Source organism: Halyomorpha halys, unplaced genomic scaffold, assembly GCF_000696795.3.
Source record: "Halyomorpha halys isolate HHAL.00 unplaced genomic scaffold, Hhal_1.1 Scaffold819.1, whole genome shotgun sequence".
Classification (NCBI taxonomy): domain Eukaryota; kingdom Metazoa; phylum Arthropoda; class Insecta; order Hemiptera; family Pentatomidae; genus Halyomorpha; species Halyomorpha halys.
The window spans coordinates 270,104-295,781 of NW_027106888.1; the positions used below are offsets into that span (position 1 = coordinate 270,104).

Below are 25,678 nucleotides of genomic sequence, written 5' to 3' on the forward strand. Positions count from 1 at the left end.
AAAAATTAAATTTTTTTATCGCTTTCAAACAGCCGCCATTTTTTATTCCCCCTACCTATACTTGGCAGACTCATCAATTTTGACTATTAATTATACATAGTTTTCATTAAAGTAATAAAAAATTGGGGTGAGATAACTGCCTTTTTTTCTCCTCTTGGGCTCTTGTACTATCAGAATCCCTGTAGATTCAGTTTTAACATAGAATACTTATTTTGTAGTAATTAATTGAAGTGTGCATTAGTATTATGACACTAATTAAAAAAGGGTGGCTACCTCTTCATGGCTGTAGGATTGATAATGGTATGTAATAATTTCTTTGGCATGATTACTTAGGTTAGAGCTCTCTTAGATAAAAAGCATCAGCTTAAGCTTACAGTTAATATTTAAGTAATTTTATGACAATTTAACTGGAATAGTTGAAAAAGTATTTTTGGCATTATGTTGATTAATTTAATAGTTGTGAATACTATAATAAAATATAAAGTGAATACTATAATATAAAGTTTTATAAAAAAATAAAGTTAAAACATTTATGTTAAGTTGGCAGTGGTAGTATAGAATGGAGTGAGGGTATATTGAGCCGTTCGTTGCCGAGCGAGTTAAAACACCAACTTGGCTCGTGGCTGCAGCGGCGCTCAGAAAGTGAAATACCTTCCAAAATGAAATGTGTCTAATCATGTTGACGAGTGTGGTTTCTTACACTCAAATTCCTATAAACGAACTCACCATAATTAGTTCTCCCATCAAACAATATTTGTAAGCCGTAGACCTGATCTTACAGACGTTATAACGACATTGTGAAAAAGTGAGTTTTTACTGGTTGTTGTAATTTTGTTTTAAACTATACAAAAAAATATATTTTGGCCCAGTCAATAAAAAAAAAAAAAGAGTGTTAAATTGTAGTTTTTAAAAAGCAGGTTTGTTTCTTGAAATATCTTTTTTCTACTTAAAATTTAATACTGGAAAAAATCATTTTTCACATTTTTGATAAACTAGATAAAATGAGTTTAATTGACCTTTGTGATGTGACTATTTTTCCACAAAACTGTACATATTGGAGCAACTTTTGTGTAAGTTTCATTGACGTATTGAGACCTACGATGTCAGGGGCCTTCTTGGAAATACTAATAAGAGACAATAATAAAATTAACTAATATGAATCAGAATATTGTATTATTTATAGGAAAAAATTATTTTAATGCTGGAAAAATCTAAATGTTTACACCTCAAAATATTATAATTAAAAATAAATAAATACATTTCATTGAATTCAGCACCGTGAATGGTATAGGAATTCATGAAAATACAGAAACAATGCAGAGATTTTTGCACAAAAATGGCAGTTTCCGGTTTAAATCCGTCCTGTGGGGTCGACTTTTATTTCTGTGGCAGTCTCACACGAAAAATTGACCACCATGATTAGAATAGGGTGGCCACCTGTAGAAAACCTCTCAAAAATTATAATAGGTATGAGGTCATAAAAGAAAAAATATATAAGTATATATCATATCAATAGTTTTCAAATATATCGAAATAGTGGTTAAATAATTAACTCACCAATTACTATGATCTACACAGAAAAAAAATTTATATGGTTTAACTAGAAAAAAAATAAATTAGAAAGGCAGGAAAAAAATCGGTAGGCTTTTATTTCTGTGATGGTCGTGCACGAAAACCTAACACCTCAACATGGTTAAAATAGGGTGGTAACCAGTATATAACCCCTAGGCCCCATATGTCAGAAATGACTAGCAAGGTCATAAAAAAAAAAATTAATGAAAAAGTAAAAATATATATCGCATCAATAGTTTTCAAATATATCGAAATAGTAGTTAAATAATTAACTCACCAATTGCTATCACCTACACAGAAAACAAAGTTATATGGTTTAACTACAGACACAAAATTAGAAAGGTAGGAAGAAAATCGGTCGGCTTTTATTTCTGCGGTGGTCGTGCACGAAAACTTGACCCCTCACAATGGTTAAAATAGGGTGGTAATCAGAAGATAATCCCTTGCCCCCATATGTCAGAAATGACCAGGAAAGTCATAAAAAAATTAATTAATGAAAAAGTAAAAATATATATCGCATCGATAGTTTTCAAATATATCGAAATAGTAGTTAAATAATTAACTCACCAATTACTATGACATATACAGAAAAAAATATATATAGCTAAACCAGAAAATAAAATTAAAAAGCAGGAAGAAAATCAATGTTGAACGAATTACGTAAAACCTATCAAATTATTACCACGTATAATTAAAAAGACTCGTTACTGAGAAATAGAGCAAAATAAATTAAATTGCTCAACATCTAATAATTAAATAAAGAAGGACTTGGGTTGTGATCGTTCGAAATTATTTTTGGCTTTGATTATTTTGATCTGAGATGAGAGGGAGCGAATACAAGAGTATTATAAAATATAGGAAAGATAAATAAAAACATTGAGGTTGCGTCAGCTACAGGTAGGTAGGGGGGAGGAGGAGGGTGGGGGAGGGTGGGGGAGAGTGGGGGTAAGGGTGGTGGGGTGGCGAGGGTCCAGCAGCCACCCTCACTCCGCTCCTACCAGCCGATCTAGACAGGTCTCAGTCAGTCACTCCTTCAGGTGGGATCATCAAGCATCTCTCAGTCTTCCTTATCTTTCTCTATCTTTCTTATAATCATCACTCTTCTCATTTATATTCTCTTCTATTGTCTCTATATGTATCAGTGAGCTATTGATGTTGTATTATTAACTTGTTTTCTGTTTTTTACTCATTACTAATTACATTACGAAATCTAACAAAACTAAACAACTTAATGTAAACAATTTATTGTATAATTAAGTGATGTTTACTAATAATATTCGATGTTTATTTTTAATTAATAATTTTTCACCATTCTCTAATTAAATATAATCGTTTCATTCTATATCTATTCATCAAATCAATTAATTGTGTGGATTAAGTTTTAAAGTGATACGACGTTATTTTACTGTATGCCTTTTTAAATAATACAGATGTAAAGATTTATTGTTTTCTTTCTAAAAAATTACTTATTGCTTACACATATTTCATATTATAATGAAATTACTTAGTATTCAATTAAGTTTTGTAAGTATTAAAAATAAATTCTGATAAATTGTTTGTTAATTTTTTCAAAACTTAAATACGTCTTTATTTAAAATTATTATTTTCCAGATTAAATTTAAAAAAACTTTGCTTTGCATTAGATTTTTAATTATTCTAAACTTTAAATAATGTTGTCTAATTTTATGTGTATTGATTTCTGAAACATATAATGTTAAAACTTAAACACACTTTAACTAGATAAAAATCAGTGTGATTGTTACTTGAGTTAATCTGAAACCGTAGATATTTTTTTATATCTTCGACCTAATCAGCTCCTATCGTAAGTAGGAATTGATTTCCAACTGCGCAATACAACAAAATAAAAATATGCAAATGAGACTGCTGCTAATTAATATGGCCGGGGAAATTACGTAGATAGAAGGGAAACAAATAATATATTTATAAATTGCTTTTAAAATTATTCAAATAATAAAATATCTTCAGATTTCAAATTAAAGATTATCAAAGCCAGCTAGTCCCAACAGCATTATCAGTAATTAATCATTTATCATTATCGTTTAATTAATCAGATATGATAAACATTATCAATGAGTAATCATGGAATTACTAATGTCGATAATGATATAAAACTTAAAAAGAATTTTTGTTTGAAATTCAATGTATGTTTGTTGGAATTACGACGGATTAAAGGATTTGATCTTGACCAAGGAACGTGAGGTATATAAATTTATAATTGATTGTAGCTTTTTGAAATATTGCATTATTATTTTGATTTGCTCTTGGCCTTCACGTCCCATTTGTGTTTTAACGTATCATAAGCAAACAATTTTTTTTCCACAAATAAATGGTTTGATTAAATTTATTGATTAAATGGCAATAAAAATACATTAATGGTGATGAAGTATTAATTTAAGTAGTTCTTATAAGCTATTGTGGAAGTCATTTCCTAATTCTTGAAATAAGTATAATTATTACCATTCAGGTCTCAGAAATTTCTAATTTTGCAGCATATAAAACTAAAGGAGTGTTTGACTTTCATCCTTTATATATTATTTGTGCACGATTAAATTCTCATTTAAATGTGTTGTTTATTAGTTAGAGAGACGTAATAATATTATTTACAAAAAATAATTCGAATTTCCATTTCCAGTAAATTGAGATTAGAAAAAGTTATTTTTCGAATATGAAAAGTTGAAATAAATAAATCGCACCAATAAATGTGGAACTAAACCGTTATATGATAATTATTGTTTAATTATTACTATTATTTTTGAGTTGATGAGGAGAATTGTCGAATTTAATGATAAGTAACTATAAACGATACTTCTATTCGTTTATAAAAATATGACATCATAAAACATTCGTCTTATAAAACATCTATTTTAAAATAAGTTGTATTGGTTTTGAAAATTAGTGATTAATTCATAGTTCTTTACTACTGTCTAAATAACTAAAAATTTTAATTTTTTGAGAAATAGCTTTATTGTATTCATTTTTGTGCGTTTATTATTTGAAAATTTTCAATGAATGTGCAGTACATATTTTTTTTCTTTTACAAAATATAGATGTATAAAATATGATTTAAACTAAATATTAAATATTTAATGTAAATATAACTAAAAATATGAGCAAATTTTGATAAATTATTTCTGACAAGTTTATTTTTTGGAAAGTAGATGTAAACATGTATATGTTTACACACAAGCATGTTTATGTTTCTACATACGCACGTTATTCACATCTTTAATGTCCATTTATTATTATATATTAATTGAGAAACAAATGATGCGTATCATAAATAAATTAAATTAATTAAAAGTCTATAAATGCATATTTTTACAAACATTTTCATGATTCTATTTTTTTTTTTTTTTTTTTTTTTAATGATAAATTATTCTCCGAACATCAATATTAAAAATAATTCGGATTATTATTATTATTATTATTATTTATTTAGTACTTAAAAGTTTTAATAAGCTTAAAAATGGTCTGGCCCCGTTGATAATAGTCTATTAGTTTTAACATTTACTGAACATTTACTTTTATCAATGTTTTATTTCCTTAAACGAAAATTTGTTAGCAAACCTTGTTGAACATATACTTGTTCAGAAAAACCTTTTTTGGCCGTGGTTAGTATACATAATAAATAATTACTCGTCAAAGCAATATCATCAATTATCATCAAAGTCGATATTTGTAGTTTGTACAAGTTTTTAGAATAATATGGAATAAATTATCCATCCCAAACTCGTTGAATTCGCTTCTTCCCGAAGTTGTTAGAGCACCCGTACTATTCCAGCCGATATGACACCCCAACTGTCGGGAAGTGTCCCAGGTCAGTTCTTGGAGTAACAGCGATCGATGGAGCCTTCATTCATTAACAAGGCTAAACCTGGCACAAAACAGGGGGACATACTAACTTAAAATTATCAGGTGTTTTTTTTTCTAAGCAAGATATTATTTTTTTTCTTATTACGTCATATTAAATAATAATAATAATTAAGAAACATATTGCATGGTTGAAAATGGCTTTTTTTTTTCTATTTTAGTCTATATTCAATATTATTGATTATTATTATATAAGGTATTATTTATTAATATAATAAAGGCAGATCGACCAAAACAAAAATCTGGTTTTGAGAATTTGAAGTTATTATATTCAGTAAATATTTGTAAGATATTTTCCTGTACATATGGGAAAGAATTCTTTTAAAAAACAAAAATTATTAATCCGATTTCTGGAGAACTGTTGAAAGCCAAAAAAACTGTTCCGTTTGGATGACTCTTTTTGGGGCAGCTGTGAAGGTGGTAGGAAAATTTTATCATCCTGCTCCTATGGTAATGGTAAAGCGCTAATAAACCAACAAATACAAAAAATTGGATTTTTTGAATTTTCAAACAGAATTAGAAGGTTAGAGATCTAATTAATTTAACAAAAATATGAAAAAAAATTAGACTTAAGCATACAGCCTTATTTTTTGTTTTAATCTATACAGAAATTATTATTCTCATACCGATATTATTCATTCAGCATAACTAATGACCGGTTTTTTGTGCAATTACGCCTTTTGTCCCCAGGGTTCAAATTCAGCCAAACCTCGACAAAAATATTCGAATCATAAAAAAGAGCTTTATTGACTCTTGTTGTATATTGCACGTTTTGGGGTTACTTCATGAAAATTGCATTTTCGTTCATCAATGTTTCATATAAAACTGTGATTATAAAAAAAGTCAAATAAATAATAATAATGTCACAAAAGTAATAATTAATATTTTGTTAAATGATTTCTGCACTAGTTCTAGTAGTACAAGAGCCGGGAAGAAAATAAAGAAAGTTATTTCAACCCAATTTTTGATTACTTAATTGAAAACTATGTATAATTACTCGTCAAAATTGATGAGTCTGCCAAGTATAGGTAGGGGGAATAAAAATTGGCGACGGTTTCAAAACCTTAGAAAAAGATTAATTTTTCATTCAGAGCTCTATATCTTAAAAACTACCAACAACAATAGAAAATCTAAAAGAACATTATTTGAAGAAGTAAATATAAGAAATAGCAGCCCTAATAGAGCTATTTACATGAAATAGTTTTCGAGATACAGTCCTTTAAAAATCAACATTTCATAAAAATATACTGAAATATCAACAGTTAGTTAAACCTGGTTTAATGTACTATAAAGTAGTCTATGACCTTTACCTTCGTTGAAATAGTAGTTTTCATGATATATGCTAAAATAAGTTTATTTAGTTCGGACAATAAGTTTGATTTATAAAAAACTTTATTTCAGAAACCATTAGACGTACAGATGTCTGCCTGCACTCAACAGTTAGTTAAATTTACTATAATGTAGTTAATATTGCTTATCTTTGTAGGAGTAGTAGTTTTTATGATATTTGACAAAACAAACTTACAAAATGTTAATTTATAGTTGTTCGTATAAAATGTTGGATTTTTGTAAAAATATATCTCTAGACCCATAAGACGCACATATGTCTGCCAACACCCAAAATAAAGGAAATTTAACTTACTATGAAGTAGTTTATGACACTTATCTTCGTAGGGGTAGTAGTTTTTATGACATTCACATATGAATATAAATTTGGTAAATGAAAATTTGTCCGAACAACTATAAATCAATTTATTAGCAAATTTCATGAAAACTACTCCTCCTACGAAAATTAACATCATAAACTACTTTATAGCCCATTAAACTAGCTTTGTTTGAGTGGTAATAGACATCTGTACGTCACATAGTTCCTGATAAATAGATTTCTCAAAATAAATAAACTAACTATTGGTCTCTCCATACAATTCTCCATTTTTATGAAATGTTGATTTTTAAAAAGCTATATTTCCAGAACTATTGAACGTAAATAGCTCTACTAGGGCTTAGCTTTTATCAAATTTACTCTATTTTAAATGATACTCTCTTAGATTTTTTATTGTTGTTGGTAGTTTTAATGATATAGAGCTCCGAATAAAAAATTAATTATTTTTACCTTTTTGAAACAGCCGCCATTTTTTATTCCCCCTACCTATACTTGGCAGACTCATCAATTTTGACTAGTAATTACACATAGTTTTCAGTAAAGTAATAAAAAATTTGGGTGAAATAACTGCCTTTTTTCTCCTCTTGGGCTCTTGTACTATAACTGCGATCTGCGGTAGAGTAATTTACACCGAATCTCTTCCTAGCAACAGGGCATTTAGAAAATCATCAGTAACGGATTTCCATATTATTGGTCATTTTATTCCGTTCTGTTGGTTTAAACGAACTTGAATGATATATTGAAATTCAAAATTGCTCGATTTTTATTTTAGTAGCTTAAAATTGTAAATTTTTCACTTTTTCGCGTTAATTTGATGATTTCGAGGTGAATAATAAAAATTTTAATATTTTAAACAAGTTTCTCATATAGGCTCCACAAATAGGCCTATATTTAATAATTTGTTTATTTCTTCCTTACTAAATGTTAGAAAATAGTGAGTTAAAGGAAAGCATTGTTTAAAACGTGGCGTCGAATTCAATATCAAAAAAACAAAACAATAAAAATGCTATTTATTAATCAGAGGTCTTGTTTAGTTGATAAAAATTCTCTTGAATATGCTTCATTGTTATAAAAAAACAATGTTGATTGTTATTGTTAACTTGGGTTCCCACACCGCTTCCAGGCCTTCATAATTCAATATAACTTTATAGGGTTATTGACAATTACTTACGTCAGTTTTCAGTCTTACTTCTTAGTTGTGAGTATTTAGTGAGTTTACTTTGACGCAAACAAGGTTAGATAATCTTTTCACGTATTAATATCATAAATTAAAAAATAAGGTTGATTTGGTTGTTTAATCTTATTATTTTAAATATTTTGGGTTTTACTATATCAATTTTTTTATACTGGACATTTTTTCTAGTTGTTAATTAATAATACGACGGCAACCGATTGCAACAAACAAAACGCCCTACACAATTATTATAATTTTTTTTTCAAATCATGATTAACTTCTTTTCCCCTATTTTATCAGTATTAATAATAATAATTGCATGGTTCAACATTTCAGCTTATAAATTACAACAAATTTATTGGTTTGGAAAAAAAATGGCCATTTGGATTTTTAAACTTAAATATAAGAAGAGTTATAAATGAACTTGTAAATTTTAACAAAATGAATTACAATATAGTTTCATTTTTTTTGTTTTGATCTATGTAGGGATTATTGTAGCTATCTATATTATTAGATTGTTATTATAGCTCGTATTGTTTATTAATATCATGGTAGTTCAACTGAAACCCAAATTTGCTTCTGAAAATTTCAAGTTACTTCCTCAGTAAATTTTTAATAACATATTTAACGATATTTGTTAATTATTTTCTAGTAAAAAAGGGTATAAATATGAAGTGCTAATAAATCCAACTTAGAACTTTTGGGAGCTAATTAATATCTTGGTAGTTTGACCGAACCCCAAATTTGCTTCTGAAAAATTTTAGTTACTTTCCTCACTAAATTTTTAATACCATATTTTGTAATATTTGTTAGTTATTTTCTAATAACACATATGCTAATAAATCAGACATAGTTAGAACTTTTGGGAACCAAATAATATCATGGTAGTTTGACCGATACCCAAATTTACAATATAGTTTCATTTTTTGTTTTGATCTATGTAGGGATTATTGTAGCTACCTATATTATGAGATTGTTATTATAGCCCGTATTGTTTATTAATATCATGGTAGTTCGACTGAAACCCAAATTTGCTTCTGAAAATTTCATGTAACTTCCTCAGTAAAATTTTAATACCATATTTAATGATATTTGTTAGTTATTTTCTAGTACATATGGGTATAAATATGAAGTGCTAATAAATCCAACTTAGAACTTTTGGGAGCCAAATAATATCTTGGTAGTTTGACCGAAACTCAAATTTGCTTCTGAAAAATTTTAGTTACTTTCCTTACTAAATTTTTAATATCATATTTTATAATATTTGTTAGTTATTTTCTAATAACACATGAGCTAATAAATTCAACTTAGTTAGAACATTTGGGAGCCAAATAATATCGTGGTAGTTTGATCGAAACCCAAATTTACTTCTAAAAAATTTAGTTACTTTCCTCACTAAATTTTTAATACCATGTTTAATGATATTTGTTAGTTATTTTCTAGTACATATGGGTATAAGTATGAAATGCTAATAAATCGGATTTAGAACTTTTGGGAGCCAAATAATATCATGGTAGTTTGACTGAAATTCTAATTTATTTTGAAAATTTCCAGTTACTTCCTCAGTAAATTTTGCATACCATATTTTATGATATTTGTTAGTTATTTTCTAATAACACATGAGCTAATAAATTCAACTTAGTTTGAACTTTTGGGAGCCAAATAATATCATGGTAGTTTGACCGAAACCCAAATTTACTTCTGAAAAAATTTAGTTACTTTCCTCACTAAATTTTTAATACTATGTTTAATGATATTTGTTAGTTATTTTCTAGTACATGTGGGTATAAGTATGAAATGGTAATAAATCGGACTTAGAACTTTTGGGAGCATTTGGCTCCGATATTATTTGAATATCGTGGTAGAATTTGATGCTTTACATCATTTATCTTTTTCTTAGTTCTAATTTTTTCTATTAGGTCACTCCCTAACTGCATACGCATTGCACTATATTTCAGTTTTTGAAAAATCTGAAACAAAAAATCGTCATTTCATATATATCATGACTATATTATTAGTCTATAATTTGCCGTATCATTAAGTTGTGATACCCTTTCGAAGAGGAATAAAAAAATTCCTAAAATTTCTAGATGTGTAATGTCTCCGAAAAATTCGATGTTTTATTTGTTAGCATTTTTGTTTTTTATCTATTCGTACCTATATATAAATGAAAAAAATAATAAAAACTACCACATAACCTATTGCAACATATACCCCTGTTTCAGATCTTTTTGAATTTGACCCTAATCTGGCTGGCGTATTTTAAAAATGTGAATCAGAAATTCTCTTTAAAAAAGGCCAATACAAGAATGTGATGAACATTCACACTGCAATATTTAATATTCCTCGCTACTGTTAATTCGGTTATTCTCAATCATTTTGATATCTTAAAATTTAAAACAAATATCTCATGCGCCCTCGTTAATTGTGGTTCATTGAGAGCATAGGGTCATATAATAGGTTTGTAAATAATATAAATAATTTTAGCAATAAAAGTTCATATTGATTAGTAATAATAATATTAATTTTATTTGAAAGCCCTTAGTGCTAGAGTGAATATCAGTAGTTATAGGACACAGTTGGTATAAGTTAAGAAATTAGAATTTTGGATACTCGAGTCCATTGTCGGTAAATAAAAAATAAAAATTATTTATTATTAACACTGTAAAAAATATTGCTGGCCAAACCTTAGACTCCGTGGGGGTTCGATTCACGCATGAGTAGCAATGTCTCGTCAATAGATTATGTTGCCCTTTCAGATTATACTTTGGTTCCTGTTGCGTTTATAGCTCGTAGTAAGATCAGGCGTGTGTTGGATGGCATCTCTTACGAATTGTTGATATCGTTTCTTTAGAAAGAGGGTTATTTACATATTTTCGATAAGGTTTTTTTAATTTATATATTGACATACACAACTGTACTTACTTAAAAATACATCTAGTAAATTCGATGTTAGATTATAATGGTATGATTCAGGAATGTAGAGAAACTACCCATTGGTAGCGCTCTAATGACATTTCTATATTAGGTCTCGATGCCATATTCTTTTCAGGCGTCAATTACGTTATATTTTGAGTACATTCCATACATAATCGTCATTAGTATATGATTGGAGGTATTTTACTTCATGTTTCAAGTCACTTAACTTCCGAGGAGGGGGAGTGAGGATAAACGTGATCATACAGATAATTCCATCTTTTTTCATCAACTTAGCAGAGGCCGTTGCTGGAGACGGGATGTGCTGGAACATCATTGATAGAGGCACAAAGATTATTTTTAGAAGGCGATGGTCAGGGTTGAGGTCAAGAAAAACAAAAATAGTTTTCAACTATGTATTTATAAATAGCCAAAGTTTCACCCACACTGCAAGTCTTAATCAGATCTGTTATGATAGGTAGAGGTGTACGCTAATTCCTTGATGAAGAACTGCAGTGTGGGCTGAAACGTTAAGCATCAATAAATAGTTAAAAACTATTTTTGTTTTTCTTGGGCATCTCCTTCTAATGCACCCACGGTAAATCATATATATACAAAAAAAATATTTTTTCGTACTATAAACATGTTTTTAAATTTGTAGTACTTACATCATTTGACCTCATATACAACATAGGTAACACTCAAAAAAAGATAAAAATACAGTTTAGTTCTAGAAAAGGTTTTATTTTTTTAACTGCTTAAAACACTGGTATTAAAACAGCATAAAAGAATAACATAAAAATAAATCTTCAATTATATCCCAAAGAACGTAGTCCTAAAGAAAATTGTCAACTTTATTGAATATTACCGACTCTAATCTTTGAATATAAATAGACCTATTTTGAAATACGGAATTGAGCTCTGGGGCTCTAGCAAACCACTAAATTCCCGTATCCAATTTTTACAATCCAAAATCCTCCGTTAAATCCTTGATGCTCCTTATTTCGTCAAAAATAAACTTATCCTCAAAGACTTAACATCCCTTTTTGCAGATTTGGCCCGAAATAGATATGCACCTTTTCATTCCAAACTCCTTACCTATCCAAACCTATTAGTTCTTGATCTCTCATCCTTAACAATCCCTGATAATCCTCAGAGAAGTCGGAAAAGAAGATGGCCACGGGACCTACTAATTTAAATTAATCTTTGAAGTACCACCATTGGGTTAGTTCCTTCCCAAGATTTTCAAGTGTTTGTAACATTCCACATATTTACTTATTGTATTTTTTTTACAATTGTAAATTACAATAAATAAATAATAAAAAAGAATATAAATATTACAAATGACAATGCGAATAAATAAACTATATTAATTAGGATTCATTGTTTTTATAAAACAAAAATAAAACCAATTAGTAGGGATGATGAGTCCCTTAATTAACGAATTTTGAAGCACCCCCTTCCAACTTCTACTAGAAGTGTTTACTCTTTTGATTGGAAAGCATCTTCTCCACAACACAGTAGACACCTCAGAGGTATATCGAATTTGATTGGTCCTTATATATACTCAATTACACTTCATTGATAAGTTCCCTGAAAGGTAGTAAAACACTTAATCAATCTCAAATCTAATTAACAAAAATCAATATTTGTTTATTCGTTCACTATGCGGTGCCATACCGTTCATCCGATTTTGATCGGGCTTTTTGCAAATTTTTCCAATTTTAAATAAATGAATAAAAATAATAATAATAATAATGATTTCAGCAAAGAAGGTTAAAAAAAAGTTATTTTATGAAAAAGTTTATAGCATCGTCTGAAACTTTAAAAATGTTTCAATGAAATTAAAAATTAGAAATTTTTGAACTTAATTTATTTAGATATATTTTTTTTTCTCCCGGTGTCTATTGTTCATATAATCGTTCATAATAATTTTTTGGTGCAGATTATTGAGCCCTTAACCACTCCCAAGTTTCATGTAGATGGGTCGAGTCGTGTTGAAGTTATTTTTATTTTTTCACCATATATTTTTATTATGTAATGTTATTTACTGCCATAAACTAGGTAGATATAATAATAATTAAATCATTAATCCAATGTGTAAATAATTTAATATATTAATTTATTATTACCAAGCATTGCCGTGTCTGCTAGCAATAAATAAAAAACCGAAAATTAAAAAATTTTATAAAATCAAAATGACAGGTGAACTTATTTGAAAAATAAATGAGTTCTCCTTATCCACAGGCCTCTTCTACCTGAGTGTTATTGGGGTAGCAGGTGTATAGTCGCCATGTTGGATCAGCCATTTTGAACATCGACATTTCACTGCATTCCGAAAACAATTATATTAATAGATATATCCTGGAAAGAGGATAATGATTATATTTTTATTTATAATAAATAATCTGCTCATCTAAATTGATTTTCTTTTTTAGATTTCATTATATTTTCTTTATTGTATATGCATTATCTTAGTTTTTGTAATGAAATATTTTTAATATCAGAGAATCATTACTAATAACATTAACATAACTAACTATAGTGAACTAACAGTGGTACATGATTAAGTAATTTTTATGGCATGATTTATTTATTTAAATTTAAATTCACAGAATGAAAGAAGAAGAAAACAAGAAGGAAGAATTTCTGAATTTTCTTTAGCTATTCAAATTTTGTTTTTAAATTTAAATTTTTTAAATTATTTTTAAATATCATTATTATGTATCAAATTCTCATCATAACATTGCTTAAAGAATAGCCTTTAAAAAAATTCCAATTTTTATTTATTCAACATCTTATTTCTTTGTAAATATGATATTTTATCAAGTACAAGCTTTGTTTCAAAATTAAATTAAAATTTAATTCTAAATGTGTTTAACATAGTTTTAAATTTACAAATTTTTCCATGGGAAAATGAAGAATGAACAAAGAATAATGTCAATGATTTAATCCATACCATCAGAACATAAATAATTCCGTAAATAGTTGAAGAGCAAGAAGGTGAAATAATATAATGTTGAAGAAACAGATAAATAAGAGATCATGTTGTTGTCAAGTATTCTAAATGTGATCAGAAAATAGACTTAAAATAATCTTAATTGTTTAAGCTTGGGCTGTCTGTTTAAAATTGTATTATTTATTTCTCTTCAAAGAGAAATCGCTTAGTACAACTCACTTTTTATTGTTTGTGTATTTCAAACAAAAAAGTTTTCTATGTGGTATTATACATATATATTTACATATAAGAACAAAAACTCTCCTATATTCAGACATTGCTACCACATTGTGATTGAGCATGGTAATAAAGATTAATTATTTTGATAAATATAAAGTCTTGTGATTTGGTGAAAAATCATTGAGTCTACTTACACCAAATAAAATAATAATAATTGAGTTTCAGGATTTCACTCTTATTTCAAATCTTAAATTTTGGAAATTTACTTTATTTACATAGCATTTACATGCCGTATAAGAATTTTTATGTCCAATTTTCTTTGATGTATCTCATTTCTATCTATTCATTTATTTATTTTTCATCTATTATAACTTATTAATTTAACAGTGCTATATTTTATCTTGATAGCACCAAACCACTCGCAACCAATAAATAAACCTTGATATTTCTATTCTGACTGAATAAATTGATCTTTTCAACTTGCTCTTTTTGTGACACTACTGCTGACACACGTCTAAAATACTATTTTGGCTTACCAAAAATTAATTTTCGACAAAAAAGGAAAATTTTTATTCCATTCAGAATTCATTAAAGGATAAAAAGTGGACAACTATGATTAAATAATCAACAACAACAAAATTCTAAGATTTTTTAAATGCTAAAAAAATTATTGTATGGAGAGCATACCAAACGCTTCTACTTCGAGCTGGCGTGACGTATTTACAATTCGAGTTGTTGAAATTTGCGCCTAGATGAAAGGGCTTGGAAATGATATTTGTTTAATTTCGCTACCATATAAAGTGACTGATCTGTCTATGTTTCAGTATACCCGTAACTCAATATCCCAAATTTTGGAATAAAAGTTAATATGTATGTAAGGTATTAAGGGGTATTCATGATATTTAGTTTAACATGTTAAATGGAAAAAGTTATGTTAAATGAAGAAATATTTCCTTCTTTTATCCTGTTAAAACGATAAAACGTATAAAATGGTTGAGACCAGACCAGTTGAGCTCTACACCATTTTGTTAGTGGTCATGTTAGGTTACTTACTCGTAGTTTGTTTTTTGATTGTGTTAGTATTGTTTTGAACGTTTTTAAACAAGACAATCAGTAGCCAAACTTTCAAATTTCTACTTTTCACTTATTTTAGGCATGTTTTAATAAATTACTGTAATCAAAACTTAGAAGTAAAAAATAAAAAGAATTTTTGGAAAGAACGGTTACTAAACAAATTGCTCAGAAAATCCGCTAGGAGCTCTCATGCATTTAACATGACTCTGAATAAGACTGCTCACAATCCTATACCTGTAACATTTAACATTGTAAAACATTTTACATTTAACACAATATCATGAATACACCTATTAGTTACCAACAGTTCTACAAATTCAACCGCTGTGGTTTTTACACCACTTTTCCTGAACTAGTATACTTGTACCACACATGTCAAGTTTTTTCTCCGTTTTTCCACGTTTCCCTCTTATCAGTTTTCTTGTGTTTTAAGTGTATTTTTTATTTTATTCCAAGTATAATCATTGTCAAAATTTGATATCTTTATCCATGGTTCAAAGTACAGTTTTATATATAACAAGAAATCGTGCTTATAAGGTGTTTAAACAAAGTTTCAAAAAAACAAAAACATCTAATACATATTACAATTCTGTAATAAGTATAAAGGATTTAAGTCCAACAAATGTGAATGTTGAGTTAATTGCGTAGTCAGACTTCGGAAAAAAATAAACTTCAAAATTAAATGTATGTAGCTTATTCAAAAAATTGTATATTATGATAATATTCTGGTTAATACTGCATTGAACGAATCAGTTTTTAAATAGAATTTTTTAAACTTTATTTTTCGTTTGCTACAAAATTTAGAATATGGGCTTAAATCCTTTATACTTATCAGTACAAAATTACAACTTACAAATGTTGTTTGTATCTAAACATTGATACTAAAAACCAATACCTGGAACATAGCTTTAAATGATACTCCTAACCGACTAGCCAAATCCATAAAATATTTAGGTTACAACTTTTGACAATAAACTGGTATTAAACAACATTCTCAAATTTTAATAAAAAAAAATCAAAACTAACCTCAACTAAACTATTTGCATTCCAAAACAAATGCCTGAGAATTAAAAACAACTATTTATATTACATGAGAATAATAAAGATGCAATAAACATTTAATACAGACATCGTACAAGAATATAACGTTCTCATAATTTCTTTCAAATTTACTCCAAATAATTAATTCTTTTAATAAATGAAATAGGAAATAATACAAAAACGATCCGTAGATCTAAAAATAAAAGAATTAAACATATATGCTGTAAAAATAATCAATAATGTCCTATACATTATTTTAAAACTGTTTTTTTTTTTCATTCAGTTTATTTTTTTACTGAAATGTATTACATCTTTCATAAGTAATAACAAGCCAAGAAATGGGTTTTTTAAATGCTCAAAGCATAATTATGATAAAAAAAAAAAAAAAAAAGGCTGTTACGACCCTGAGTGATTTTTGAAGCCCTAAATTTTTAATCAAAACCTGTGTGCGACCCTTAGGCATTATTTCATAAATTAAATTCAAAGGGCCAAGAGACATGATCGTCTGTGGCGGAATTCTGTGTACAGTGGACTTTGAAGCGATTTTAGAAGACAAAACTTTCAAGCAATGGTTTCAGACATATTTTAAATCAATCAAAAGTTATTAATTATCCATGTTCCTTCCATTCCTCTGGATGTGAGTTTTTTGGCCCATTAAATAATTATTCTTGTTTCTTAGATAAGTAGATAAGCCTTAAATCTGCATTTCAGTACGATTTGTACTCAACCAGCTATTAGCAGATTAGCAAAAAGTAAGTCATATTATTCTTTCACTATACATTTGCCTGGCCAAAAAAACGAACCCGAAAGCGAAATATTGAAATCAAATTATCAACCATACTGTACAGCTTTATAACAACTTTTTCATATTAACGAAAAAAAAGTACAACTTATACATTACAGTTGATAAAAAAAAATTAGAATGCATCTTAAGTTAGTAATAAATCTATCTTGAAAAAATGTTGGAAAATCGAATTTTTCAGGTAACGCATGTACGGAATGATGCTATCAAAATTTGGGTCTAAAAATTAATTTTCTTCCTCGAAAACTTAATAAGTGATTTAAAAAATATTTTATCTCACCCCAATTTTTGATTACTTTAACGTAAACTATGTATAATTACTAGTCAAAATTGATGAGTCTGCCAAGTATAGGGAGGGAGAATAAAAAATGGCAGCTGTTCAAAGCGATAAAAAAAACTAATTTTTCATTCGGAGCTCTATATCTTAAAAACTAGGAACAACAAAAGAAAACCTAAGAGAAAGTCATTTAAAGAAGAGTAAATTTGCTAAAATATGAGCCTAATAGAGTTATTTACGTTAAATAGTTTTCGAGATATAGCTTTTTAAAAAGCAACATTTCATAAAAATGTTGTATGGGACGTACTAAAAGATCAGTAGTTAGTGAATTTATTTTGAGAAATTTATATCTCCAAAACCATTTGACGTACAGATGTATATTAGCACTCAAATTAAAGCTATTTTAGCCCTAGCTATAAAGTAGTTTATGATGTTTATCTCCTTAGGAGTAATAGTTTACATGAAATTTGCTAAAATGAATTGATTTATAGTTCGAACAAATTTTCATTTGCTAAATTTATATTCATATGTGAATATCTTAAAAACTACTAACCCTACGAAGATAAGTGTCATAAACTACTTTATAGTAAGTTAAATTTCCTTTATTTTGAGGCAGACATATGTGTGTCTTATGGATCTAGAAATATATTTTTTTTAAAAATCGAACATTTTATACGAACAACTAGAAATTAACATTTTGTGAGTTTATTTTGTCAAATATCATAAAAACTACTACTCATACAAAGATAAACATAATTAACTATTTTGTAGTAAATTAAACTAGTAATTTGACTAGTCCAATTTAACGTCCAATGGCTTCTGAAATAAAGTTTTTCATAAATCAAACTTATTGTCAGAACAACTATAAATCAATTTATTTTAGCAAATATCATGAAAACTACTATTCCTACGAAGGTAAAGATCATAAACTTCTTTATAGTCCATTAAACTGGCTTTAATTTGAGTTCTAATAGACATCTGTACGTCACATAGTTCCTGAGATATAGATTTCTCAAAATAAATTAACTAACTTCTGATATTTCTGTATATTTTTATGAAATTTTGATTTTTAAACAGCTATATCTCGAGAACTATTGGACGTAAATAGCTCTTTTAGGGCTAATATTTCAGAACATTTACTCTTCTTTAAATAATGTTCTCTTAGATTTTCTAGTGTTGTTGGTAGTTTTTAAGATAAAGAGCTCCGAATTAAAAAACAATGTTTTTTTAAGGTTTTGAAACAGCCACCATTTTTTAATCCCCCTACCTATACTTGGCAGACTCATCAATTTTGAGTAGTAATTATACATAGTTTTTATTGAAGTAATCAAAAATTGGGGTGTGATAACTGCCTTTTTTTTCCCCGGCTCTTTTTACTATACTGAAACACAGTGTATAGATATAATATGCATTTCACACCGCTTCTTCCTCCTTACACTACGCCTACGACAAGTCGATCGCGACACACTCATAAGATAAAAAGTAGATCTTATATACAGAAAAGATGGCCACCCCTGCTGTATAGTTTCTGTGAATCTCATTTCTTAGTAAGATGAATACTATTCGTTTACATTGACAGCTTACTATACGTTTCTCCTCTCATAACAATATGAAATAACACTGTCTTTGCTTAACTCACGGGTTTGTGATTTCACTAACTCATAATCTGTATCAATAATGCAAGGAACCAGTTTAAATGTTATGATACTTATAGAAGACTTGATTAATCCACAACTCAAGTAAAAACGAGTTTTGATTACATGGATTATTTTAGGATATGTCATGAATTCAGGGGTGTGGAGGAGGTAAACCCAAAAATTTAGTTATATACCACCAACCCCACTTTTCTATTCCAATTTATAATTATTAATAATAAGTGGTTTCACGATAAACTACAACCCAGCAGCCAAAGAAAAGAGTAAAAATAAATAATTTATATGAGGAGATGGTTGGTGTGCCAACGTTTCGGCCAGAATTTCTAGCCTTCATCAGGGCTAAAAATAAAAACCAAGACAACAACCAATGAATAAAACGATATATAGAATAATATAAATTTATAAAAATTACAAACATTTTGGATACATAAATAGTGTTGACAGACATGAATAGTTTAAGTATTATAAAAAGATAAATGCTGTATGAGAAAAGTTATATTAAAATTAAGTAAGGAGAAAGAATAAATGATAAAATACATATGAAAATCTAGTCAACAAATGTATGTACAAAATGAAAATTATTAAAAATTAGGTAATGAAAGAAGTGGGAAAGAAAATGTATATATAGGTAATTAAATATTTATTTCATGGTATGCTCACTATATATTATTATAGTCATATTTACTAATTACTTCTTTTGTCTTACTTAACTTTATATTTTGTTTCTTTATTCTGGTATTTTACTTACATATTTCATTAATTATAAATATTTTTTCTATAACTAAATATTCACATTTCTTTGTTTACACTACATAACTTAAACCTTTTATTTTACTTGCGTATTTAATTACCTACATATATATATACGTTTTATTTCCCACTTCTTTCATACTTTATTTTTAATAATTTTAATTTTGAACATATATTTACTACTTGATTTTTTTATGTATTTTATTATTTGTTCTTTCCTCTTACTTAATCTTAATATTACTCTTCCCATACAGCCTTTATCTTCTTATAATACTTAGACTATTCATGTCTGATAACACTATTTATGTATCCATAATGTTAGCCATTTTCTAAATTTCTCATCATTCAATCCCTTTATACATTGATTATTATCCTGTTCTTAGCCCTGATGAAGGCTAGAAATTCTGGCCGAAACGTTGGCACTAGTAAATAAGTTTTTGCTTATATAGATTCTTCACTGACCACACCTCTAATCATCTTTTCCTCATATGTTTTATCCACGGCCAATTTTCTCATTATTATAGAATGGAATACATTTTATTTTTGAAAGACAATGTCTTGCACAAACTCAGTACACAATATACAATGGCATAACGAAACATGAGTCTAGTGCGTCACCACAAAAAACAACAAACAAAAGATAAAATAAGTGCGCCATAACAAAACAATAAACAAAAAATAAAACAAACTGGATAATACAAAACTATTAACATAATATTTATTACTCCATTATGTTAAACTTAAAATAATGAGAAATATTTTAAATAAAAGAAAGCGTAATATAAATACTATTAGATATTAATTGCCTTCGAAAACTATTTGCATGCTACTATTTATATGCCTCTTACAAAATCAAACTTATTACACACTGTTACGATGTAAATAAAGAGTCTTGTCAGTTTAGCTTCACTATCAATGTTTAATATATTTTGGATGTTTTGTAGGTCGCAAGATACGGATATGGGTGGCTTTAAGATATGTTGTCTATTTTCTTTAAAGGTTGGACATAATGCTTGCAGAATGGACAGAGTTCGTTTGTCTTGAAAGTGGGGGTTTTGCTTCCGTAGGGTAGTTTAATGTGAGCCTATATGTTACATATGCTTCAGGTTTGAGTAGAGTGAAACTGCAGTGATCGAGTTGATGTTAGAGTTCAATGCTCTGATGTCAGATGAGAAGTTCATGTCTCGATATTCCGTTTTGGTATGAAGTATTGAACTCATTTCTACATCCATATTGGTGGGCTACCACATTAACTTATGAGACCCAGTTGTATTGTACATCAGAGATTTCTGCATCTAGCAGCCTTAGTCTGTTGAAACATCTTTTTGGGAGTCTCTTGTCTGACATAAATGACAGTTTGGACGAGTAGTTGATTACCTTTGCACTCAGAGGACTACATAGTTTGGTGTATTCTTGGGCCATCCATATAGGTATTTTATAAGTTTTCAATAACATCGAGATATCTAAGGCTCCAAACTTCGGAGACCCTTGAGTCATATAATGCCATATTTGTTTCCCAAGAGTCAATGGATGATTTTTTTATGGAATGTACAGAAGCCTTTTTTGATTTACAATCTTGTATCATTATAAATAACTACTTCTGTATATCTCTAGGTTATAACAGAGGTAAATAAATAAAATAAAACGTTTCATAATTTTATATCTCATGCAAAGTCTGTGGTTTGGAGTAACAACGACCAGGTCTATTTTTAAAACTTTTTAGTTCTTTGTGCAGCGGTTTTTTTTTTTGTTTTTTTTTTTATCTAAGATAGTACTTTAACTTTCTCAGAAAAGTCTGCCCCTGTTCTTTTGTTTTTGTTGAACAGCAATATGTCCATCCTTATTTCAAAAAGATTTTAGTTTTATTATTTCAGATATTCAGTTTTACCATTTTTCTAAATTTTAAATTTGGACATTTACTATTGTTGCTCTAGGCCAATGAAATATTCTTTTTATTTAGTTTAATTTTAGAATTTCTATTTCGATTTTTAGATTATATCAAGTTTTTTATATTGGTTTAACTATAGGGGAAAAATCCGTGAAATATTCTTTATTGGTGGTCTGTTAAGTTGAGTGGGGTGAATTCTTAAAATTGCAAAACGAAACTATAAGATCTTTGAAATAAAATACTTAGCATAGTCCCAATACTGCAAAAAAGGAAGAATCATATCTGTGGTAGCTAGCCAATTCTTATCCACTTCATAAATAGTCAGCTAATCAAACAGTGGACATTAAAAGAAAAAAAAGAAGATCTCTTGCTTTATCGCGAAGACGACAAACGACCGAGATATCATGCTAAGTTGCATTATATCTAAGAAGCAGTAAACAGATATGAGTAATAATTCAGTATTTTATTGGAAATTACTCATGAATTTGACCCTATCATTTGACACTGAAGGATGTCTAAGCCGATAAGATTTTTTGTGGGAGGTTTCTTAAGCGACAACAAATCGATAAATTATGAAAAATTAGAAATAATGAAACATTTCAGATAAAGAATTTATCATACCGTTAGTTATTTTTTTCAAAATAAATTTTACAATAATAGTCACTGTATAATATTTATTTTTAAAATTATTTGATAACTCTTTGAATAAATTTTAGTTAAATGATTATTTAAACAAATAAAAACTTTTTAGGATTGGTTGTGGGCACTATCATTTTTAGGATAAAAAAATTCAACTGTTTTAGAAATTAGTGAGGCTGTGGGATTGAAAATATAGGTATGCAAATTTAAACTTAAAAATGATTTTATAATTGTTGATAAAAATATTTTATTAGTACAAACATTGGATTGAGTATAAATATTTCTTATATATAAATCTTGAATCCAAAAAAAATAATTTATATATATCTCCATTTTTGTCTTTTTAAATTTTGGATACAAGATTTATTTATACTTTATACTCAATCCAACATTTGTACTCCCACCACCCTCCTTTCCATTTTTGAAAAACTCCAACTGCTAGTTAAGGGGTCTTTATTTACATCTATACCCAACAGTTAATTTTTAATTTACTCTATTTATTATTACTGCTTCTTATATTAAAATTCTTTTAATATAGTTTGATTATTTTCAAATAAGCGTATATTACTATTTATCTTTACTTTTCTTTTGATATTGCAAAATCCGGTCTTTTTTACTCTTATCATTCTCATCTCTATCTTTTACCCATCCCTCATGCTCCCTTCTATATTACATTTTTATGTAATCTGTAATAATAATTTACCTGTAATGTCTACCTGTTACGTGCCAGATATGTCTCCTGAAATAATTAAATTAACTAAGAAAAAAAAACAAACAATCTATACCACTACAACCCATGAAGGGTTAGCGGTGCAGTACTTTGTAAGGAAGTTATGCAAGATCATTTGGTCAGAATCACGCTCATAAAGGTACCCACTTTATGAGACTGGGTGGGACACGGAGGTCCCCGAACCCACAGTGCTGACTCATGGCTACAGTGAAACAGAAAATAATCAACTGCTACAGCCGGATTCGAACCCGAGATCTTGGAGTTGGTAGCCCGGTGCCTTACCAAGTAGCTGCCCACTCCCAATTAAATTAATAGATATTTTAAATAGTATATATTATGATGTATCTGTTCACTTTACATCTTTTTTGAATTTATCATTATCTTTATTTTTTTTATTTAAGTTTTTAATAATTTGTATAACTCCACCTTTATACTGTTTATGACACTCTTTTATCCTTACATTGACTCTTTATATCGTAGACCTACATTGTGAAATGAAATGCCGGCAGAAAACAAATAATAGTTAATAACAACTTTTTCCTTATTCTCGACAGCAACTTTCTTCTTCATCCACCGATTTACCTTTCAGCCTGGGGGTGCTTTCAATCATCGGTTCCATGCGTTCCTATCCCTGGCAAGACTCCTACTTTTTTCCATAGTCTTACTTCTTCGCCTTCCAATTCTTTCCATATGGCTGGCGTATGAGGTTCTAGATCGTCCTCTTGGTCTTCTACCCACTGGACTCACCTACAGTGTTACGATTGGGTCTCTTTGGTGGTCCATCCGGCAGATGCCCATACCACCTCACCTGCCTCCTCTCCAGAGTTCCAGCACTGGGCTTATCTTTAACTCCTCCCTGATCCTGTCATTTCGGACCCAGTCTCTCCGCGTTTACCCGAAAATTCTTCTGAGAAACTTCATCTCTGTTGCAGTAACGCAGGTTTTTAACCTCCCACTGACAGCAGCCCTGTCCATCTACTTCAAAATATTTGAAATATTTTTTGTGAATTGATTAATTTAATACCGATAAAACAGTAAATGAAAAAAAGAACAGTATTAATACTTAGCATAGAAATATTAAGCATAACATAATGTTTAGCATGTCAAACAATTATTTCAGAGATCAATCTCATTTGTTATCATTTATTTTTCGTCATAGTAAAGTATTCACCATTTTTCGACTGTTCTCTAATTTTTTGATTCAATAGGGTATTATTAGATGGATACGATTCCTTTATAAAACTTTAGTGAATCGTACTAATTTTGTGAGAATGTGTATGTTAAAGATAACTCAGTTGTTGGTGAATCAGTGTGGGAAACAAACAAAACAAAAAATGATATTAAATAAAGTTGAAAAACAATCGATATAACAATGGACTAAATTAGAACTATGAATAAAAAAACGGCTAAGCTCACGAGGGTTTTATTATAGAGAGGCGATATAAATAGGAGCTGTTTACATTTTTGTTGCACCTTTATTCTGAAAGAATCATCTATTATAGGAACCGATGAAAGGACTCATAAGCTAGTTTTCAAAACTTTTTTCATCATCCATTTATTAACAAAAATAGATAGCTAATCTATACTTACTACTTTTGGTGATTCTTCCTAGATGAAGAACGCAAGGGATCATTGTAAATGAGCGTTTAATAATTCTTTAAATTTATTCAATTTGATAAAATAATTGATGCTGTGTTCCCGCATTTTCTCGAATACAGGTTCAGGATTTTTTTTTTTTTTGGAACATTTCCACGAAATGAAAGACGAATTATAGACTTATATTCGGATTCGTTATAGAAAAATCAAGTGCGGTACTTGCATCACTACTTTGAGTTTGAAATTAATCCTGCGGCAATACTTCTCGATACTAATTTTTTAAATGAACCTTCCTGTTAGCTGTTGACTAACCCATATTTCAAGTTTTATGAAAAATAATTTTAATTTTTTTAATATTGGTCTTTTGCACAATATCAGCAGAAATATAAAAATATCAGTTAGAATTTAATCAAATTTAATTACGAATTCCATTCTGCTCTACGTTATTTATTTTTAATAAATACGTTGTGTCTCGATCAATGCCTATATCTGATAGTGCCTACTCTATGTCTTCCTTGCTCACCCTGTCAAAAGCCTCTTGAAGGTCCACAAAGCAAATCGAAAGTTCATTATTCATTTCGAAAGTGTTCTCTGTTAATTGTCGCATTGCGAAGATGAGATCTTGCGTGCTTCATTTTGCTATGAAACCGTATTGTTCCTCTCCGAGCTGGCTATCAATCAATGCTCTTATTCTTGTATCCAATACTCTAGGTACACTTTGCTCGGTATACTGAGAAGTGAAATTCCTCGGTGGCAACCACACTCTCGATTGTCCCCTTTCTTATAAATTGGAACGATCACTGCAACTTTCCAGTCCTTAGGAATTCTCTTT

The 25,678-nt window shown here is 28.6% G+C and overlaps 1 protein-coding gene across 1 annotated transcript in view; it reads left to right on the forward strand.

The window, feature by feature from the left end:
• The first annotated feature begins 2,571 nt into the window (after nucleotides 1-2,571).
• Nucleotides 2,572-25,678, forward strand: part of LOC106686447 (uro-adherence factor A) — a 38,591-nt gene continuing 15,484 nt past the window's right edge. The window contains exon 1 of the mRNA XM_014429767.2: nucleotides 2,572-2,609. The gene's annotated coding sequence lies outside the window, so the exon portion shown is untranslated. The remainder of the gene's footprint in view (nucleotides 2,610-25,678) is intronic.